The sequence below is a fragment of the Lutra lutra genome, chromosome X (genome assembly GCF_902655055.1).
Source record: "Lutra lutra chromosome X, mLutLut1.2, whole genome shotgun sequence".
Classification (NCBI taxonomy): domain Eukaryota; kingdom Metazoa; phylum Chordata; class Mammalia; order Carnivora; family Mustelidae; genus Lutra; species Lutra lutra.
The window spans coordinates 49,598,124-49,621,641 of NC_062296.1; the positions used below are offsets into that span (position 1 = coordinate 49,598,124).

Sequence of the window (23,518 nt, forward strand, 5' to 3'; positions counted from 1 at the left end):
GACTCTGGGGGTAAGTGGAGCAGTTAGCGTGGCGGCAAAGCAACTGTGTCTGAGGCGCTCTCTCCACGGATACTTTCCTCAGGTGCGCGCTACTCGAGGCCACCCCAGAGTAGCACTGACACTTCAACTACAAAATCATTGGACCTCAGAGCCAACCAGACTCTGAGAAGTAGTACTTTGCCTCTTGGGTCACCATTTCTCCAGCGTGGACCTCCTTTTTGGTTATTTCAGATCCAAACCTTAGATTCCAGCCACGGACAACACAAGGACAGGGCCCTAGATCGAGATGACGACTGCAGAAGGAGGCCGAATTGTCAGGCCTCGGCTCCTCTGGTTGGCTGTCCAACACGTCAGTCGGAAGTGAACAAGCTTTTAATTGGTCTTATGCAATGGGAAACACAAAACACTCCTCTGATTGGCCTCTTCGTCGAGGGGCGGGCCATAGGGAGAGCGGCTTGTTTGGGCTGGAATGGAAGACCAATGGGAGCGCCGCGGCGCTGCTTTCGAAAGCGAGGCCTGCCAACAGCACCTGGAAGAGTCCGCCGGTTGTCTCGGAGATCCTGTGGCTTGTTCGGTAACTGCGTCCTCCCGCAACGTAGCCACTGGCTACCCTCCGCCTCCTGTCCCTCCGTCACGCTTTTGGTGTCTCAGTGTCTTCGGGTGTGCCGCGGCGATTCAGGCTGCAGTCAGCGTAGCCTGCCCAGAGCTCTTCCTCGGATTTGGCCGCCGAGGTCCTAGGGCCGGGGGAGTGGGGATGGGGGGCCGGGAATAGGGTAAGAACTGGCAGGCATCGGGGCAAGATTCGTGATGGCGGAAGCGGGAAAGGCTGACCTCTGCGGCCGTGAAGGCCTTCTTTGTATTAAATCCCAGGGAGGAAGTGGGAGGTGTCTGACCCAGAAAGTTGTGCCATCCTGGTGGCCATCACCATTTCAGCTAACCATACCGTCTCGCCTGATTTCACCCCTTGTGGCTCCTTCCTAGACTCCACAGCTGCAGAAGCGCTGCAGCAAATACACTGGGTCCTCTCAGCCTTGGCTCAAAGCAAGTCCCCTTCCTTCCTCAATGTCTGAGCTTGACCCTTTTGCTTTATTCACCTTTTCCTTATTTTTAATTGCATTAGTACAGTCTCCTTGTTAACAACAACAACAACAAACCTCTCAAAACATAACACATGGATGGGGCTGAAGTATACTTTGGTCATTACCCACAATGCTCGTCTTCCTTTCCCTCCCGAAAGGGAGCTGCTCTTCACAGTTTGCTGTGTATCCTGGTAGCTTTCCAGGTCTTAGTTGTTTTTTTTTTTTTTTTAAAGATTTTATTTATTTATTTGACAGAGAGAGATCACAAGCAGACAGAGAGGCAGGCAGAGAGAGAGAGGAGGAAGCAGGCTCCCCGCTGAGCAGAGAGCCCGATGCGGGACTCGATCCCAGGACCCTGAGATCATGACCCGAGCCGAAGGCAGCGGCTTAACCCACTGAGCCACCCAGGCGCCCCTTAGTTGTTTGTTTGTTAAGAAAACACATTGTGTTGTGTTTTCATTTCTACAAAACCTATACCATACTGTACATATCCTGCAAATTTTTAGTTAAATATTTGGGAAACATTTTTATTTCACTACATCTAAGTTTACTTCATTTTTAAGCGGCATAATATGCCATAGTATGGCTATAAACTGGCTTATTTAGCCATTCCTTATTGATAGACTGCTAGATTTTTCCAGTTTCTTGCTTTTATGAGTATTACTACTGTGAACATTCCTGATCACAACTCCTTATTAGAGTTTCTCTAGGGCAGTGGTTCTCAAACTTTTGGATCTCAGGACCCCTTTACACTCCTAAGACAATTTGTTCGTGTAGGTTTATATCTACCACTATTTAATATATTAGAAATTAGAAGAAGAAAATTAACTATTCATTAAACACAACAGCAGTAAACCCATTACATGGTAACATAAATATATTTTAAAATGAAAAATAACTTCTCCAAAGCAGAAAATATTAGTGAGAACAGTAAAATTGCATTACATTTTCTGTAAGTCTCTTTAATAGGCTTAATAGGAGACCTCTGGGTTCTCATACCTGCTTCTGCATTTGCTCTATTATGATGTTTTAAGTGAAGTATATGTCACACAGATGCGTAATTAGAAAGACAAGGAACAGTTTAATAGCCTTTTCAGGTAATTGTGGATATTTTTTTCATCGGTCCTCAACAAGTGGTAGTTTCTTAAAGATTACTTTTAATGTGAATTTAGAAACCATATCAGTCATATAAATAAACTTTTCATACTTTGTTACATTTAAAATCCATTGGTCTGCCTTGTACTTTAACATGTTTTTTACCTTTGCAGGATTTTATAACATAATGCATTGGCAATTTGGAAAGTATTCGTTCACTGAGTTATGCAGATCTGTCAAATGTTGACACAATTCATCATACAGTGTCAAAAATTACATTAATTACTATCACCACTGCTCTTATCAGAAAAGTCTTAAAAGTATTGGACAACTGCCAAGCCTGTGATGGAGGTGCAAGTTTTCTAAAGTTCTAATTTTTGCTTGCAAGCTCATTTTACCACTAGCACCAGATACTATCAGTTGTTTTTCTTGAAGTGACAGGCTCGCTTTGTTTATTTCTGAGAAAATGCCTACTAGATATCTAAGTCTGAATAGCCATAGTTTATCAGTCAGTCATTATTTCAAGAAAAATGGTGTTCCATGAAAAAAGTGACTTCAGCTCACAACTCAATCTGACAAGTGCTTTTCCTTGGGACAAACATTATACTTTAGTATGCAGCAGAAGTGCTTTATCTGTACTTCCTGTTGTGTTACATAGAATATTAGAAAGCCATGTATTTAGGCATGGAGATTTTAATAACTTTTACTGCTTTATCAAGGACGTCCTTGAGTGTATGATGATGAAAAAAATACAGTGACACAGTACAGTTTGGTGCCACTCCTTTTGATGAGCTTTAAGGTATGAGCAGTTTTACACACTCTTGCTTTTTTTTCTCCCTCCCACCTTTCCTTTTGCATTAACCATGTAAATGTTAACACAGTAAAAAAAAAAAAAAAAAAAAAAAAAGCAACAGTTTTAAAAATTATTTATTTATTTATTTTTAGAGAGGGAGAGTGAGTGCCAGTGTGGGGGTGGGGTGGGGTGGGGAGAGGGGATCTTGAACATACTCCCTTCTGAGCACAGAGGCTGATCTCACAACCCTGAGATCATGACCTGAGCGGAATAAAAGAGTAAGATGCTTAACACCCTGAGCCACCCAGGAGCCCCAAAAGGCAAACAACATCTTTTTTTAATATAAAGATTTTATTTATTTATTTGACAAAGAATGACACAGCGAGAGAGGGAACACAAGCACGGGAGCGGGAGCGGGAAAAGGAGAAGCAGGCTTCCCGCTAAGCAGGGAGCCCAATGCAGGGCTCCATCCCAGGACCCTGGGATCATGACCTGAGCTGAAGGCAGACACCTAACGACTGAGCCACCCAGGCACCCTGGCAAACAACATCTTAATACTATTATGAAGATAGTTTTGAATTCCATAGGCCCCTTGAAAGGTCTTGGGAACCCCCAGGAAACTATAGACTAAGTTCTGAGAACATCTGAGCATCTTCTGTAGGGCATATGCCTAGGAGTGGTGTCGTAAACTATGTGCATTTGCGATCCTAGTAGGAGCTGGCTGGTGCCCCTCCAGCACGGCTGTACTAGTTTGTGTTCTCCCCAGCAGGTTGGAAGGTCTCATTTCTCCTTACTCTTCCCAACACTAAATGTTATCAAACTTTAAATTTTGCAAATATGGTAGGTAGGAGATAGAATCTCATTGTTTCATTTTTAGTACTCGGATGAATAGAGAAGTTGAGCATCCATTCGTATGTTTACCGGCCATTTGTGTTTTTTCTGTAATATGCTTGCTCATATCCTTTACCTGTTTTTCTGTGTTGGTTGTCTCTTAGCCAGGATAATTAAGGGAAAAGTAGTTGTCATTTGGGGATGCCTGGATGGCTCAGTTAAGCGTCTGCCACGTTGGGCTCCCTGTTTAGCAGGGGAGTCTGCTTCTCCCTCTTCTGCCCCTGCTGGTGTGCTTTCTCTCTCTTGCTCACTCTCTCTCTCTCAAATAAATAAATAAATCTTTAAAAAAGGAAAATATTAGTCTTTTGTTTTACATATTGCACATATTTTCTCCCAGTCTATCTCTTGCTTTTTAATTTTGTTTATGGTATATTGTTGAATAGAAGTTTTAAGTTTTGAGGTCAAATTGATCAGATTAATTTTTTGGCTTTTGATTTTTGTGTTTTATTTTTTATTTAATAAGGTCTTCCACATGCCAAGGTCATAAGCATGCTTCTCTGTTTTCTAATACTTGTATGGTAGTTTCTGTGTGTTTGCTTACATTTGCAATGCAGCTAGAATTTATTCTCATGGATGGTGTGAGTGATCTATATTTTTCTGTTCTTTGTTTTCAAAGGACTGTCTTGGAACACAGCAGAGAATAGAGAGACCTCAGGATAGTGACTCCCTGGGACTCCTCAACTGAAGTCTTGTCCATAATGTTTTCGGACCTTAGTACTTGGCTTCATTCAATGGGACACACCTGATGAGGAGAGCATTTTCCATAAAGAAGGATCCCAATCAGAGCCCAGCATCCACACACCCAGATCTCATCCACCAATCAGTAAGAATTTCTTAGATAATACTGGCTTAAAACAACATGGACCTATTTATGTTACTGCTCTGGTGGTCTGAAGCCCAAAATAGGCCTTATGGACCAAAATCCACATGTTGGCAGGGTCATATTCCTTCTGGAGGCTCTAGGGGAGAGAATATTCCCTGTCTTTCCCAGCTTCTAAAGGCTGCCTGCATTCCTTAGCTCACCGTCTCCTTCCACCTTAAAGCCAGCGATCTCTGCTCCAATCTACTTCTGTCTTCACTTGTCCTCTGACTCTCTTAAGGACCCTTGCTTGTGCTTATGTTGAGGCCACGGAGGTAACCTCCCTATCACAAGATCTTTAACTTAATCATCTCTTAAAGTCTTATTTTTCTTCTGCAAAGTTTCTTTTTTTTAAGATTTTATTTATTTATTTGACAGAAAGAGAGAGAGATCACAAGTAGGCAGAGAGGCAGGCAGAGAGAGGAGGAAGCAGGCTCACCGCTGAGCAGAGAGCCCAATGCGGGGCTCGATCCCAGGACCCAGAGATCATGACTGTAGCCGAAGGCAGAGGCTTAACCCACTGAGCCACCCAGGCGCCCCACTGCAGAGTCTCTTTTGCCATGGAAAGTAAGATATTCATCCTCAGGTTCTGGGGATGGAGATGTGGGCATCTTTTGCTGTTGAGCCTACCAGAGTGGGTTACTTCTGCAGAAGGCTATGCTTATTCTTTCGATCTTGATTCCTGGTAGAGAGAGAAGTATCTTTGTTTTAGGTCTGCAGGATTATGTGCAGTAGAATTGGTAACCTTTCCATAATAGTTTCCTAATATTCTGTCTGCCTTTGGTTAGATTATAAGAGGAAGTAGGAGGGAGAAGAATAGAAGTTCGTAAAGGAAGCTGAGGACTGAGAAGAGATGAAGGAGGAAAAGCAGGAGAATGAGATATCCTGAAAGCCAAGGGAACAGTATTAACAGCAGGAAGGAGTACATTTAATACTGTATTAAATGCTGCTGAGACACCAAAGTAAGATGAGGCCTGAAAGGCATCTGTTAGATTTAGTGACCTTTGCAATAGCTATTTTCGTAGAGTGATGGGAAGTGGGAAGAACATTAAGTAAACAGCTCATACAAGAATATTCTAAAAGAAAAAAAGAATATTCTAGGAGTGCCTGGCTGGCTCAGTCAGCAGAGCACGTGACTCTTGATCTCGGGGTTAGGAGTTCAAGTCCCATGATGAGCCTAGAGCCTATGAGGGAAAAAAAAAAAGGAATATTCTAAATTTCTATGAAGGAGTTGAGAATGGCAGGATGGATTTGAGAAAAGACTTTTCCTCCCTTAAATTTGAGAGATACTTGAGCCAGGTGAAAGGGTAGGGTTTATGATATGGAAGAGACTTTGAATTCTCGTGGTTTCAGTAACCTGATCCCCAAATGAGTGATTCTAATCAGACAGCTCTCCCAAGTTCCAGACCTGTATAATCTAACTCCCTATTGAACATGTCTACTTGGAAATCCTTCTCAAACTTAAAATGTCCAATTATTAACCCTCTCTTGTACCTCGCCTGCCCCCTCCCATCAGCTGCCACCCCCTTTTATCATTTCTCTTCTGGATTACTCAAGTAGCTTTCAAAGTGACCTTTTGTGCCTATACTTAACTGTCCCATTCATTTTCTGCACAGCAGCTAGAGTGGTCTTTCTAAAACATACAGGCAGATGATGCCTAAAAGCTTTAAAAATTTCCTGTTGTTTTCAGTGTAAAAGCCGGATTCTGTACTCATCTACCTAGATTTTGTGCTTCAAGCCTGGCGAACTTTTTCTGGTTCTCAGAGAAAGCTATGTTCTCTTGTACCTCCACGCCTTCGCATACACAGTTCCCTCTGTCTACAACACCCCCTCCATCGTTTTGTTCCCACTCAGGTTTTTCTTGGCTAATTTCTACTCATCTTTCAAGACTCATTTCAGGCTCTCCTTTCTGCTTCCTCTGGGAAGCCTCCTTCTTTCTCCCAGGCTGGGATTAAACACCTCTCTGTATGTTCCTGGCACGTGTACTTTCTTGGATACCCTGTATCCCCACAGGACCGGTGCTGCCTTTAGTTAGCATCCTACATATTTTCTGTGGTTGACCCACTCTTTTAATTTTTCATAAAAAGCATTTTAATTATTCAAGTGATATATGAGTATTTTTTGTTGTTGTTGCTTAAGTCTAACACAGTTCTCCTTTCCAATCCCTTGATGTAGGTACCTCTCCCAGAGGAAACTAATGTTATCAGATTGGTATTTGTTCTTTCAGGTCATTTTCTTTGTATTTAAAAATGGAAATAAAAGGGTGCCTGGGTGGCTCAGTCAGTTAAGCGTCTCCCTTCTGCTCAGGTCATGATCCCAGGGTCCTGGGATCGAGTCCCCCGTTGGACCCCCCAGCTCCACAGGGAGTCTGCTTCTCCCTATGCCCTTCTTTCCACTCATTCTCTCAACTCTCTCTCTCTAATTATAAATACATAAAATATTTAAAAAAATAAATTGTGGCAAAATAAATGTGATATAAATCTACCATTTTAAGAAGTTTTAAGGGTCACCTGGGTGGCTCAGCCACTTGAGCATCTGACTCTATTTTGGCTCAGGTCATGGTCTCAGGGTCGTGGGACTGAGCCCTGCATCAGGCTCCGCACTGGTCATAGAGTGTGTGTGAAGGTTCTCTCTCTTTCTCTCCCCCACCTCTATGCCTCCCCTTGCTTATGCTCTCTTGCTCTCTCTGTATCCAAAAACAAAAAAGAATTTTTAAGTTCTTTAACATTATTCAGTTCAGCGTTATTAAGTACGCTGTGGTGTAATCATCACCACTATCTATCTACAGAACTTTTTTCATCTTCCCAAACTGAAATTCCATACCTAGTAAACCATAACTCCTACTATCTCCTATCTATCTATCTATCTATCTATCTATCTATCTATTTTTATTGTGTTACATTAGTCACCCTACAGTACGTCATTAGTTTTGGACGCAGTGTTCCATGATTCATTGTTTGGGTATAACACCCAGTGCTCCATGTAATATGTGCCCTCCCTAATACCCACCATCAGGCTCACCCATCCTCCCACCCCCCTCCCTTCTGAAACCCTTAGTTTGTTTCTCAGAGTCCATAGTCTCTCATGCTTGGTCTCCCCCTCCGATTACGCCCCTTCATTTTCCCCTTCCTTCTTCTAATATCCTCCATGCTATTTCTTATATTCCGCAGGTAAGTGAAACCATATGATAGTTGTCTTTCTCTGCTTGACTTGTTTCACTTAGCAAAATCTCCTCTAGTCCCAGCCATGTCTGTCGATGCAAATGGTGGGTATTCATCATTTCTAATGGCTGAGTAATATTCCGTTGTAAATATGAACCGCATCTTCTTTGTCCACTCATCTGTTGAAGGGCATTTTGGCTCTTTCCACAGTTTGGCTACCATGGACATCGCTGCTATATACTATCTCTCCTCTCCCCAGCTGCTGGCAACCACTGTTCCACTTTCTGTCTCTTTAAATTTGACTATCCTAAGTATGTCATGTTAGTGGAATCATCCAGAATTTGTTTTATTGTGACTGGCTTATTTCACTTAGTGTGAGGTCTTCAGGTTTAACCATGTCATAGCATGTGTCAGAGCTTCCTTCCTTTTTTTAAGGTAGAATGATATTCCATTGTTTATCTAGCTATCTGTCAGTGAACACTTGGTTTGCTTCCACCTTTTGGCTATTGTGAACACTGCTACCGTGAACATGGGTGTACAAATATCTGTTCAAGTCCCTCTGATTTTTGGGGGGATATATATAGAAGTGGAATTGCTGGGTCACATGGCAGTTCCTGTTTCCTTTTTGATGGCCATTTATATCAGTAGTACTCAAGCTGTATTCCGTGGACTGGTGCTGGTGGACTACCAGTCCACAATGAGATCAGGATAGAAGTTGTGAGTAAACATTTATAAAACATTTGTACCAATTTTGTGTTGCTGTGGCAGCCAAGTATGTGGTTACTTTCCGAGCAGCTCCCTTATCTCTACTTTACAAAGGTATCAGTCTGTAACAGATTGGAAATTTACAAAAAAAAAAAAAAAATCCCTAAACCCTGGTTCTTTACCACATTTAGTTTGAGATTCCTTGAAGGACAGTTTTTATGTTTTTGTTTTTTTTTTCCCATTAAGTCTTTTTGTGTGACATACACAAGTGTTTCTCTAGGATGGGTACTGAAGAACAGAATTACTAGTTGAAGGGTATGCACATTTTACATTTTTTAAATTTTTAAAATTTTTTAAAAGATTTTATTTATTTATTTGACACAGAGAGAGAAAATGAGAGCAGGAGCACAAACAGGGGGAGTGGGATAGGGAAAAACAGGTCTCCCACCGACCAGGAAGCTCGTTGCGGTGCTCAATCCCAGGACACAGGGATCATGGCCTGAGCCAAAGGCAGACGCTTAATGACTAAGTCACCCAGGTGCCCCCACATTTTTACATTTTACATTTTACATTTTACAGATCATACGAAATTACTCACCAAAGGCCAATACTTTCAACAACAACAGTATGCAAGAGCACCTATTTCTGTAGACCCCTGCCAACACTCGCTATCCATCTTAAAATTTTTTGGATCTGTTAAGGAAAAAGTGATGTTTTAATTCATAGTTCTTTGATTCTACTCGAATTTAAGTATCCTCTTTTCCTGTGTTTATTAATATTTGCATTTCCCGAGGTGCCTGGCTGGCTCAGTCAGTTAAGCGTCTGTTGACTCTTGGTTTCAGCTCCCGTCCTGATCTCATGGGTCATGGGATCAAGCCCCACATTGGGCTCCAGGCTCAGTGGGGAGTCTGCTTGAAGATTCTTTCCTTCTGCCTCTTCCCCTACTTGCACTCTCCCCCTCTTTCTAAAATAAAATAAATCTCTAGGGTATGGGTGGCTCAGTTGGTTAATCGTCTGTCTTCAGCTCATGTTGTGATCCCAGAGTCCTGGGATTGAGTCCCACATTGGGCTCCCTGCTCCATGGGGAGCCTGCTTCTCCCTCTGCCTCTGCCTCTCTCTCTATCTCATGAATAAATAAATAAAATCTTTAAAAATAAAATAAAATAAATCTCTAAAAAGTATTTGCATTTCGCATTATTGGTTGCTTGTTAGATCTTTTTCTCATGTTTCTTTTGGGTTGTTTGTTTTTTCTTATTGATGTGTAGTTCTTTACATTAACATTAATTAGCCTTTGTCTATGCATGTTACAAATATTTTCTTCTAATCTACCCTTTTTTTTTAAAGATTTTATTTATTTATTTGACAGAGAGAGATCACAAATAGGCAGAGAGGCAGGCAAAGAGAGAGAGGGAAACAGGCTCTCTGCTAGCAGATGCGGGGCTTGATCCCAGGACCCTGAGACCGTGACCTGAGCTGAAGGCAGAAGCTTAATCAACTGAGCCACCCAGGTGTCCCTACCCTTCTTTTATATTTATTTACAATGTCTTTAGAATAGAAACTTAAAATTTTGATGTAGTCAAATATATCATTCTTTTCCTTTATGGCTTTTGCTTTTACTATCTTAAGGAGGTTGTCACCACTCCAAGGTTTTAAACATAATCACTTATATTTCCTTCTCATACATTTCTTCCTTCTTTTTTACAGCTTTATTGAGGTATAATTGATGTACAATAAACTCTACATACTTAAAGGATATAAGCTGATGAGTTCTGACATATGTTCATACCCATGAAACTGTCACCACCGTCAAAGTAATGAATATGTCCATCACCCCCAAAAGTTTCTTTGTGTCCTGTTGTTCTCATAATATTTCTAAGCTTGTGTGTGTGTGCTATGATTATATTTTTTCATATTTTTTATTAAGTTATTTATATATAGTAAATTTACCCTTTTTAGTGTACATTTCTGCGAGTTTTGAAAAACGCATACAGTTGTATAATAACAGCCACAATCAAGATATAAGATAGTTTAATCACTTCAAGAAATTCACTAGTTCCTCTTCAGAGTCAAAACTCCTCCCCTTTACCTCCTAGCACTCACTGTTTGCTGATGTTATAGTTCTGCTCTTCAAAACTGTCATGTAAATGAATTCATACAATACCCATGTTGTTGCTTGTATCAGTAGTTTGTTCCTTTCCATCACTGAGTAGATTCCAATGTATGGATGTACCAGTTTGTTATTTCATTCCCCAGTTGAGGTTTGGGTTATTTGGGTTGTTTCCAGTGTTTGGTGATTATAAATATAGTCACTGTAAACATCAGCATCAGGTTCTTGTGTGAAGCTAAGATTTCATTTCACTTGGGTGAATGCCTAGGACTGGGATTGCTGGGTTTATAGTCAATGTATGTTTAACCTTTTAAGACACTGCCAAACTGTTTTCCAAAGTAGCTGTCCAATTTTGCATTCCTTTCAGCAGCATATGAGAGATCTTGTTACTACTAGTTCCCCAGCACTTGGTAGTGTCAGTTTTTTCTTAAGATGTTGGAGTCGGGGTGCGCCTGGGTGGCTCAGTGGGTTAAAGCCTCTGCCTTCGGCTCAGGTCGTGATCCAGGGGTCCTGGGATCGAGCCCCACTTCGGGCTCTCTGCTCCGCGGGGAGCCTGCTTCCTCCTCTCTTTCTCTCTGCCTACTTGTGATCTCTGTCTGTCAAATAAATAAATAAAATCTTAAAAAAAAAAAGATGTTGGAGTTGGGGTGCACCTGGGTGGTTCAGTTGGTTAAGTGGCTGCCTTCTCAGGTCATGATCTCAGGGTTCTGGGATCCAGCCCTGAATTGGGTTCTCTGCTCAGCAGGGAGTCTGCTTCTCCTTCTCATTCTCCCTCTGTGTTCTCTCTCTCAAATAAATATATAAAATCTTAAAAAGAAAAAAGATGCTGGAGTAGGTGTAATAGTATCCCCTTTTCTTTTTTTTTTTTAAAGATTTTATTTATTTATTTGATAGACATAGATCACAAGTAGGGAGAGAGGCAGGCAGAGAAAGAGAGAGGGAGAGGAGGAAGCAGGCTCTCCACCGAGCAGAGAGCCCGATGGAGGGCTCGATCCCAGGACCCTGAGATCATGACCTGAGCCGAAAGCAGAGGCTTTAACCCACTGAGCCACCCAGGCGCCACTTATAGTATCCCCTTTTCTTAAAATGTGTATTTTCCTAATGACTAGTGATGTTGAGCATCTTTGGTATAGTGTCTATTCAAATCTTTGTCCCACTTAAAAAACTGGATTATTTGTTTTGTTATTCTTGAGTTTTTAGAATTCTGAGTATAAATCCTTTATCAGATGTGTGGTTTGCAAATATTTTCTCTCAGTCTATAGCATGTCTTTTTGTTCTCTTACCAGTATCTTTAGAGGAGCAGAAGTTCATAATTTTAATGAAATTCAATTTCTTAATTTTTTCTTTTATGACTCATGCTTTTGTTTCATATCTAAGAAATATTTGTATAACACAGGTTGCTTCTGAGTTGTTTTTTTATTATTTTAAATTTTAAATTATATAAATTTAAGATCTAGAATTTATTTTTGTAAGTAGTGTGAGATTTTGCTCTAAATTTTTTTCCAAACAGCTAATTGTCCTACTATTTATTGACTTTCTCCAGTGATTTGAAATACCTTTATCACAAATGAAATTCCCTTAAACAAATAAGTCTGTTTCTGAACCATCTCTTTTGTTTCACTGATGTATTTGTTTATACCTACACCAATGTCAATATTAATAGCATCTCAGTATTAAAATCACTACTATGGAGGTGCCTGGGTGGCTCAGTAGGTTAAGGGTCCGACTCTTGATTCTGGCTCAGGTCACAATCTCAGGGTTGTCAGACTGAGCCCCACATTGGGCTCTGTGCTGGGTGTGGAGACTGCTTAAGATTCTCTTTCCTGCTCTCTCTGCCCCTGCCTCCTCTCTCTCCCTCTCTAAAATAAATAAATAAAATTTCTGCTATGGCTTTATCATACATTTAGATGTGATAGGGCAAGTTTTTCCTTATTGTATTTAAAATATTTCTTGGCTAATCTAGCTCATTTTTCCTTCCACAAGAATTTCTAGAGTCAGTCAATAAATTCCACAGAAGATCTTGTTGAGATTTTAGTTGAGATTACATTGAACTTTCAACTTAATTTGGAAAGAGTTGATGTCTTTACATTATGAGTTTTCCCAGCCAGGAACATGGTATATCTCTCCATTTCTGTAGGTCTTCATTAATGGAATGTGTCCTTTTTTTTTTAATTTTTAAAGATTTTTTATTTATTTGAGAGAGAGATACAGTGAGAGAGAGCATGAGAGGCAAGAAGGTCAGAGGGAGAAGCAGACTCCCTGTGGAGATGGGAGCCACATGCGGGACTCGATCCCGGGACTCCGGGATCATGACCTGAGCTGAAGGCAGTTGCTTAACCAACTGAGCCACCCAGGCGCCCTGGAATGTGTCTTTTTATTTAGGCTTCTTTTATGTTTCATACTATTTTGTAATCCTTTGTTTACTTTTCTCTCTTTCTCATGTGTAAACTTTTTGGGTGTAGGTACCTTTTTGTTTCATGTCTGTAGTATAGTGCCTAGCATATATTAGATTGCTCAAAAAAAGTCTGACAAACAAGTTTACATTACAGTAATTGTTGAAGAATTTGATTAAAAACTCTAGACTTTGAGGGGCACCTGTCTGGCTCAGTTGGTAGAGCCTGCAACTCTTGATCTTGGGGTAGTGAGTTTGAACGCCATGTTGGGGGTAGAGATTACTTTAAAAAAAAGGAAAGAAAAAACTTAAAAAAAAACAAACAAGCAAACTGTGGACTTCCCCTACCTCCGCAAATGCACAGAATTTTACATAAAGTCTGAAGGTCTGTGTGGGCACTCTCCCTGATGACCATGCATAAACTTCATGTTGAGTACTCCTCATCAGAAGTAATGAATCCTTTAAGAATGGTTGTATAAATTGTGTGGAATATGAGGGAAGGATTTCATTAACTCTACCACAGGGTATCAAGGAAAGCCTCATTGAAAGACAATTTCTGGTCTGACACATAATGACTGAATAGGGGTTTCCTAGACTATCAAGGGTGGGGGAAGGGCATTTTAGGCTGATGGGTCCAGTTAACCTGAAAGCCAGTTTATCCTGCAAACCCCTTTGATCATTTGCCTGTGTATTTACTCTTTCTTGAACCCCTCTGGGCTTCCTTCTACCCTTCTGTGCCTTCCTTTACACCCATTTATCCACCCACTGTTGTCTCTGGTGCCAATTCTTTGCACTGTGTTTCTTGGAAAATGAATTCCATTGTAAACAAACCCTACTGTACCCTAGATTTCCTCCCCAAATTATCCCTCTTCGTTTTTTTAACTGAAGCCTTACTTTTCCCCAAACTCCTGCCTCCCTTATTGCTGTGGCTCTTGAATGAGAAACTCGTGTCATTTATTTAACCGACGTTACTTACTGATGAAGGTTTGGGTTGTTTCTAGTTTTTTTGCTCTTACAAACAATGCCACAGTGAACATCCTTACATGTATGTTTGTGTATGTGTTAATGGATTTGTAGGATAGATTTATCGAATTACAACTGCTGAATCACATGGCATGAACAAATTTGATAAGTACTGCCAAGTTTTTATCCAGAAAATTTGTTCTTTAGTCGTTAGTCATTTTTTTTTTGTTTCACAGAAGATGTCATCATCATTTTTACCCTCAGATGAAAAGTTGCTCCTCTGAGGCTCATGCCTTCTGGCAATATTACCTTTCATTTCTTCTTGATGTAGTCACTTATTAACTTCTTTACTTCCTTATATTCTTTGAGGACTTAGGCATCTGGCTTGCTTTCTCCCCTCTACCCAAAGTCCTGCCCCTCACCTGCGAGCTGATCACTGTGCTCTGTGGTTGGACTGGCCAAGCAACGCTGTAGCTTCACAGTTCCCTGACCAGCTAGTGCTCTTCTCCATGCTACTCCTGCAGCAAAATTGTTCCACCGGATGCTGGATTTGGTCATTTCCCAGAATTACTCTACTGAAAATACAAAATTCTATTATTTCATTCTGTCCTCAACTTCGGATTGTTCAAGTTTTCTTACTACCTTAATTCTTTTGTAATTGCCCTTCAGATCCATAGCCCCTCCATTTTTTTTCCCAAAACCTGTGCTCTAAGTATTTTAAAAGTAATATGTATTAAAAAGATTTGCTTAATAACATAAACCTACAACCTAGAGAGTATAAAGCTCTCATAATCCTATCACTCTGAGGGGTGCCTGGGTGGCTCAGTCAGCTAAGTGACTGCGTTTGGGTCAGGTCGTGATCCCAGAGTCCTGAGATCGAGTTCCGGATTGGGCTCCCTGCTCAGCAGGAACCTGCTTCTTCCTCTGCCTGCTGCTTCCCCTGCTTGTACTCTCTCTGTCTAATAAATAAATAAAATATTTTTAAAAGAATCCTATCACTCTGAGATAACCACTGCTAAGAATTTAGTGTAAGTCTTCCAGAGTTTTTCCTATGTATGTATTTTTATATAATTTTTATAATACTAGGCACAAACTATATTTTATACACTATTTGCAACTTCCTTTTTTGCATAATATTACTTTGGACATTTTTATCATTTTACTACATATAGCATCAATGCATTACTTTTTAATTTTTAAAGTTGAGATGTAATTGTCAGGTATACAGTATAATGATCCTGCATTTGTGTATATTACAAAATGATCACCACACTGGTTAACAACTGTCATCATACATAGTCACAAAATTTTTTCTTGTGATGAGAATTTTTAAGATTTACTCTCGGCAGCTTTCAAATATTCAATACAGTATTATTAACTATAGTACCATACTGTACATTACATCCCAATGATTTATTTGTTTTATAGCTGGGTGCTTGTACCTTTTGACTCCCTTTACCCATTTTACCCACCCCCTATTCCCTACCTCTGGCAACCACCAATCTGTTCTCTGTTATCAATGGAGCTTGGTTGTTTTGTTTGTTTAAGATTCCACGTACAAGTGAGATTATACGGTTTTTGTCTTTCTTGTCTAACTTATTTCTCTCAGCATAATGCCCTCAAAGTCCATCCATGTTGTCACAGATGGGAAGATTTTTGTCACAGATGGCAAAATTTCATTCATTTTATGGCTTGGTAATATTCCACTGTAAAAAATAATAATATTCCATTGTATATGTATCCAATGATTTCTTCTTTTTGTTGTTGTTGTTGTTAAAGATTTTATTTATTTATTTGACAGAGAGAGATCACAAGTAGGCAGAAAGGCAGAAGGGGAAAGAAAAGAGAAAAGAGTAGGGGAAAGGAGGGGAGAAGGAGAAAAGAGAAGGGGAAGCAGGCTTCTGCTGAGCAGAGAGCCAGATGCGGGGCTTGATCTCAGGACCCTGAGATTATGACCTGAGCTGAGGGCAGAGGCTTAACCCACTAAACCACCTAGGTGCCTCATCCAATGACTTCTTTATCCATTTTTCCATCAGTGGACACTTAGGTTGTTTTCATATCTTGGCTATTGTAAATAACGCTGCAATGAACATGGGTATGCATGTATCTTTTCAAGTTAGTATTTTCATTTTCTTAGATAAAGACCCAAAACTGGACTTGCTGGATCATGTGATAGTTCTATTTTTAGTTTTTTGAGAACCGCCGTATTCTTTGCCATAGTGGCTACACCAGTTTACATTCCCATCAGTAGTGCACAAAGGCTGCCTCTTCTCCACATCCTCACCAACACTTGTTATCTCTCTATTTTTAAGATTTTATTTACTTATTTGACAGAGAGAGAAACAGCGAGAGAGGGAACACAAGCAGGGGGAGTGGAAGAGGGAGAGGCAGTCTTCCTGCTGAGCAGGGAGCCCGATGCAGGGCTCGATCCTAGGACCCTGGGATCATGACCTGAGCCAAAGGTAGATGCTTAACGACTGAGCCACCAAGGCGCCCCAACACCTGTTATTTCTTTTCTTTTTTTCCCCTTCCCCTCCCCCTTTTATCTTTTTGATAATAGCCATTCTAACAGATATGAGGTGGTATCTCATTGTAATTTTGATATGCATTTCCCTGATGATTAGTGATGTTGAACATCTTTTCATGTACCTACTGCCATCTGTCTGTATGAATTCTTTGGGAAAATATTTATTCAGAATCATCTTTAAATAGATTTTTTTTACTCTTGAGTTTTATGTGTTCTTTATGTATTTTGGGCATTGACCCCTACCAGATATATGATTTACAAATATCTTCTCCCATTCTGTAGGTCACCTTTTCATTTTGTTGATGGCTTCCTTTGCCGTGCAGAAGCTTAGTTTGTATGTTCAATTTTGCTTTTGTTGCCTTTTCTCCTGGTGTCAAATCCAAAAAAATTTCGCCAAGACCAATATCATGGAATTTACTGCTGATGTTTTTTTCTAGAAATTTTATGGTTTCAGGTCTTACACTCAAGTCTTTAATCCATTTTGAGTTGATTTTTGTGTATGGTGTAAGAAGGTGGTCCAGTTTCATTCTTTTGCATGTGGCTGCCCAGTTTTCCCAGCACCACTGATTGAACAGACTGTCCTTTCCCCATAATGTGTTCTTGGCTCCTGTGTCATAAATTAATTGACATATGTGTGTGAGTTTATTTTTGGGGTACCTGATCTGTTCCATTGATCTATGTGTTTGTTTTTATGCCAATACCATATTGTTTTGATTGCTATAGCTTTATGACATAGTTTAAAATCAGGGAGTGTAATGCCTCTAGATTTTTTCTCCTTTCTCAAGATTGTTTTGGCTACTTGGGTTCTTAAGCCATTCATTTAAAAATACTTTTATTTATCTGTTTTGAAAAATAAAACATGTATATATTTAAGGTATACGATGTGATGTTTGACATATGTATACATTGTGAAATGATTACCACAATTAAATTAATTAACGTATAGTTAATTTTTGTGTGTGTGTGTGGTGAGAACACTGGAGATCTACTCTCTTAGCAAATTTCAAGTATATAATACATTATTAACTACATTTGCCATGCTGAACATTAGGTTTCCAGAACCTATTCGTCTTGTAATGATGTAATCTGAGAGTTTATATCCTTTAATCAGTATCTCTCTTTTCCCTCATCTCCCAGTCTCTGGTAACCACCATTCATTCTGATTCTATGCCAACTAACTCACTTTAACAGCTGCATAGTGTTCCATTGTATGCATGGCCCATCGTTTATTTCTCCAAACCTATCAATAGACATTTGGTTTGTTCTAGTGTTTATCACAAATACTACTATGTTCTTTGTACACATAGCTGTGTGCCTCTGTGAATATTTCTGTAGGATACATTTTTAGAAAGGTATTGCCGTGACAAATGGTATGCACATTTAGAATTTTAATAACACAGTCAAATAACCTCCTAGATTCTACTAATTTATATTCTTTCCAATAAGGTGTGAAACTATGTTTTCCCCGTATACTTGCCAATTTTGGGTATTAGTCTTTTTTCATCCTTAGCATTCTTTTTTTAAAATATTTTATTTATTTATTTGACAGAGAGAATGCTCACATGTAGGGGAAGCAGCAGGCAGAGGGAGAGGGAGAAGCAGACTCCCCGCCGAGCAGGGAGCCTGATGTGAGACTCGATCCCAGAACCCTGGGATCATGACCTGAGCTGAAGGCAGATGCCCAGCAACTGAGCCACCCAGGCGCCCCATCCTTAGCATTCTTAATGGTGATTTTTGATGAACAGCTTTTTTAATTTGGTGAAATTAACTTTTTTTTAAAAGATTTTATTTATTCATTTGGCAGACAGAGATCACAAGTAGGCAGAGAGGCAGGCAGAGAGAGAGGAAGCAGGCTCCCTGTGGAGCTGAGAGCCCGACGCGGGGCTCGATTCCAGGACCCCGGGATCATGTCCCGAGCTGAAGGCAGAGGCCTTAACCCACTGAGCCACCCAAGAGCCCCCTTATTTTTCTTTTATGGTTACACTTTCTGTCTTCTTTTTTTTTTTTTAAAGATTTTATTTATTTATTTGTCAGGGAGAGACAGAGAGAGAGCAAGCGCACTCAGGCAGGCAGAGGTAGAGAAAGAAGCAGGCTTCCAACTGAGCGAGGAGCCCAGTATGGGACTTGATCCCTGCTGCTCTTCCTGCTTGTGCTCTCTTTCTCTATCTAATAAATAAATAAAATCTTTTTTTAAAAATGCAATATAATGATCAAAATCAGAAAAATTAGCATTGATACAATACTATTACTTTCCATTTTCAGATTTTACCTCTTGTCCCAATGATGTCCTTTTTAGCAGTTTTTTTCCTGGTATGGAATAAAATCCAGGATATACATTGAATTTATTTGTCACATCACATTAGTCTCCTTTAATCTGGAATAGTGCCTCAGTCTTTCTTTTTTTTCCTTTCATGATGTTGGCATTTTTGAAGAGGACTGTCCAGTTATTTTGTAGAATGTTCCTTATTTTGGGTTTGTCTAATGTTTGCTTATAGTTAGCCTCAGGTTATGCATTTTTGTTGGAATATCACAGAGGTGAGGGTTTTTTGGTGCATTACAACAGGAGGTACATGATGTCAGTTTACCCCATAATCAGTACAGTTAACTGTCTGTTTGGTTGAAGTGAGTCTGCCAGTTTTCTCCATTGCAAATTTACTATTTTCCCCTTTGTAATTAATACGCAATTTGTGGTGGAATCCATTGAGACTGTATAAATGTCTTCTTGTTTTTGATCAAACTTTCACTTAGGAGTTTTTAACATTCATTGATAATTGCTTAGTTGTTTACTATGATATGTGAACAATGGTGACTTTTAAAATACACCTCTAGTTCCACATTTATTAGTTATGAGATGGCATTCTACTATAAAGAAGAACTTTCCCTTTAATCCCATGTATCGATTGATTGATCAGTATGAACACATGGATTCTTATTTAGTGTCTGGGCTATGTTTTACTGTTATTGTTCAGTTTGATACTTAAATGTGACCAGTGGGAGCCCCATAAGCTGATTTGTGTCCATTGGCATGTCCCCACCACTCTTTAGCACTTCTTTACTTTCTGAGATAGCAGGACTATCTCAGGCTTATCTTATATTTTCCTGCCCCAGCCCTGGAATTGGCTATTTCTTTTTTTTTTAAGATTTTATTTATTTAGGGGCGCCTGGGTGGCTCAGTGGGTTGGGCCGCTGCCTTCGGCTCAGGTCATGATCTCAGGGTCCTGGGATCGAGTCCCGCATCGGGTTCTCTGCTCGGCGGAGATCCTGCTTCCCTCTCTCTCTCTGCCTGCCTCTCCATCTACTTGTGATCTCTCTCTGTCAAATAAATAAATAAAATCTTAAAAAAAAAAGATTTTATTTATTTATTTAAAAGACAGAGATCACAAGTAGGCAGAAAGGCAGGCAGAGAGAGAGGAAGGGAAGCAGGCTCCCTGCTGAGCAGAGAGCCCTATGCAGGGCTCTATCCCAGGACCCTGGGATCATGACCTGAGCCGAAGGCTGAGGCTTTAACCCACTGAGCCACCCAGGTGCCCCTGGAATTGGCTATTTCTTTAAGGAGCTCTGGCTCTATTAAGTGAGGAATGATATTTAGAAACCAAGATCTGGGTGCTAGGTTGTTACTAGAGTATCTTAACTTTTGGGTTTTTGTTATTGTTGTTTGTTGTTGTTAGCAGAGAGACCTCGGAATTATCCTAGGCTTTTGAATTGCTTTCTATAACCCTACCAAGTGATTATCTAGGACTGTGCTTGAATACTTCATTATTTGAGGAAATTGCTCCAGAGGCTGTCCCTGCCATTGTTAGTCAGCTCTAATATTTAACAGTCTTTTATATTTGAAAACAGTAGTCATTGGTTTCCTCTGCTAACTCTTGCTTTCTCTGCTGAATGTCCTACCATTATTCTCCTGGTACGGTTTTAAGGTCTACTCATCATTCTGGTTTTTCTGTTCTGTTCTGTTCTGTTCTGTTCATACTTCAGTTCATTAATATCTCTCTTTAAAGACTGGCATCTAGAATGAAAGTACTATTTCAGATATGTGTGTTCTGATCAATATAGAGGAGTGGGTCAATAACTTTCTTTGTTCTAGACCCTATACTACCACTCATGCAGGCCAAGATTAAGTTACTTTTTTTTTTTAAAAGATTTTATTTACTTATTTGACAGAGAGAGAGAGAGACCACAAGTAGGCAGAGAGGCAGGTGGGGGGTGGGGAGCAGGCTCCCCACTGAGCAGAGAGCCTGGCATGGGGCTCGATCCCAGGGCACTGGGACCATGACCTGAGCTGAAGGCAGAGGCTTAACCCACTGAGCCACCCAGGTGCCCCAAGTTACTTTTTTTTTTTTTTGACAGCTATACCAATCACTCTGTTGAGCGTTGAGTATGAGTTATGTTGAGCCTATAGTTAGTTGAAATCTATAAGACTTTAACTCTGTGGCTTTGTTCATCCACTTGGTACCTGCACAGTTGTGTTTAGGACCTGGTACAAGTCTTGATCTTTTTCTTTTTGATTTGTTAAATTTAGCCTATTATTCCTGTTTTTCAAGCCCACTTTGAATCTTGAATGCCATCCAGTATACTAGATATCATTTCCAGTTGGTCATCTGCAAATTTGATTAGTATGCTATTCGTGTCTTCATACAAGTAACTATATAAAAATTTCAAGAAGGGCAGGGTAGGGCACTTGGGTGGCTCAGTTTGTTGGTCATCTGCCTTTGATTCAGGTCATGATCCCAGGACCCTGGGGTCGAGCCCCAAGTCAGGCTCCCTGCTCAGTGGGGAGCCTGCTTCTCCCTCTGCCACTCCCCCTGCTTATGTTCTCTCTCTCTCTCTCAAATAAATAAATAAAATCTTTTAAAAAATAGTTATCCTCATATTTTTTTTAAAAGGAGGGTAGAGCTCAAATCTTTTCAGCCTGACTTGAGACTTTCTCTCATGTTTAAGTCAATCTACCAGATAAAGGTGGCTGCTATTCATCTGCCTTCAGCTGCTGTTGTACATAGGATCTGAACAAACAGACCTGTCACAATACAAAAAAATAGATCCAATGGCTAGTTTTTTCATAGGGTTAGTGCTTCAAGATCATAGAAAGGCTTGTTTATTGTAAGATGGAGGTCTTTCACAAAGTCCAAACTTATTCTTAAGTGGAAATTGGCCAGTCTTGCTCAGTCTATATCCTCCTTGGTGCAGGGCAAAGAAAAATGTTTCAAAGACCCTAGGCTATTCTACCTTAATCACAGAACCTTCATTGGATCTAAGGGACTTTAGGGGTCAACTAATTCAAGCTTCGAAAATCTGACAAAACCTCCTATTAATGCGCCCTTCTTTTAAAATCTGCTATATCAGTCAGCAAATACTTATATACCTTATTAAAGGGAAGAAAGGTGCCTTATAGAAAGGTGTTCTCAGAATTGCAAATAAGGATTGGAAAAAGTCGTTGTCTTAAAACGAAGTAAAATTAAATGTAATGGATAAAAGTAGCTATTGGAAAGCATATATGTACAGAATTAACCTACCCTAAGGAGAAGCTTCTAAGTTTTCTTTTAATGAGACTAGGTTATTTTTCAAGTTTTCATCAAAGACCAGAGAGTGTAGTCTCAAGAAGAAGAGAATGAAATGTAATGCTGCAAAGAAATCCTAATTTATTCAACGGCCTTATAACTTCTCCATTGGAGATAGTGTTCCATGAATAGAAAGGTGAAGGGTTATTATCTGTAAGGAGCCTGGAAAGGGAAAGAATGATATGTTGCTTCTTTAGCCTTTTCTGGGTGTCCTTTTTGTTGTATATTTTAAATATTTTTATTTTTATTTTAATGTTTTTAGGTAATATGTGAATACTTCTCCTTCTTAAAAATATTAAAACATTATAAGTAAGAATAAGTTTCCTTTCACCAATTCTATCATCTCCCATTCTGTTTAGGTGGGCTTTTTATAGAAATATCTTGAGTAGAGAAAGACAGTTTATCAGGTTTGTATAATTTAGTGGGCATATATCCTTTATGGATATAAACTCCTCTTGTTTTAAAAGAGGTACTCATGGGCAAGTAGGTGGCTCAGTCAGTGAAGGGTCTAACTCGATTTTGGCTCAGGTTGTGATCTCAGGGTTGTGAGATTGAGTCCATGCTGGGTGTGGAGCCTGTTTAGGATTCTCTCTTACCCTTTCCTTCTGTCCCTCCCCCATCTCTAACTGTACATGCTCTCTTTCTTTAAAAAAAAAACAACCTTTTTTAAAAAGATTTTATTTATTTATTTGAGAGAGTGAGAGAATGAGAGAGAGCGAGCATGAGAGGGGGAAGGTCAGAGAGAGAAACAGACCCCCACCGAGTAGAGAACCCGGTGCAGGACTTGATCCCAGGACCCCAGGATCATAACCTGAGCTAAAGGCAGTCGCTCAACCAACTGAGCTACCCAGGCACCCAACATGGTTTTTGGTTTTTTTTAGATTTTTATTTATTTATTTGAGAGAGAGAGAGAGAGAGCGGGCATACAAGCAATGAGGAGGAGCAGAGGAAGAGGGAGAAGCGGGGCCTGCTGAGCAGGGAGCCTGACACCAGGCTGGATCCCAGGACCCTGGGATCATCACCTGAGCTAAAGGCAGACACTTAACTGACTGAGCCACCCAGGTGCCCCAAATCAACATTTTAATATATAGTCTGGTCCACTGAATATGCCTTCTCCCCTAGAGAGACTGCCCTGTACAGATGATCCTGTCCTGGTCTTTGAGATAAACTTATTTCCCTTTGTAAGTCAATACATTGGCATATAATCCAGCTAATCATCAGATTGGCTAGTTTGAATACCCTTGAGGGTTGTGATGCTTGACCTCAAAGTTACTGCCTACCTAAGAGGTTGTTCTTCTGTAGTCAACAACTAAGCCTCCTGATCTTAAACAGCTCCTTGACTTCTGTACGTATAGTGAGGGATAGAAAGGCATTTTTTTCAAAAACTTCAT

General features: G+C 40.1%; 1 long non-coding RNA gene across 1 annotated transcript in view; it reads left to right on the forward strand.

The window, feature by feature from the left end:
* The window catches only part of LOC125092300 (uncharacterized), a 111,715-nt gene continuing 88,197 nt past the window's right edge, over nucleotides 1-23,518 (forward strand). Inside the window, exon 1 of the long non-coding RNA XR_007124865.1 lies at nucleotides 1-574. This is a non-coding gene — a long non-coding RNA (uncharacterized LOC125092300). The remainder of the gene's footprint in view (nucleotides 575-23,518) is intronic.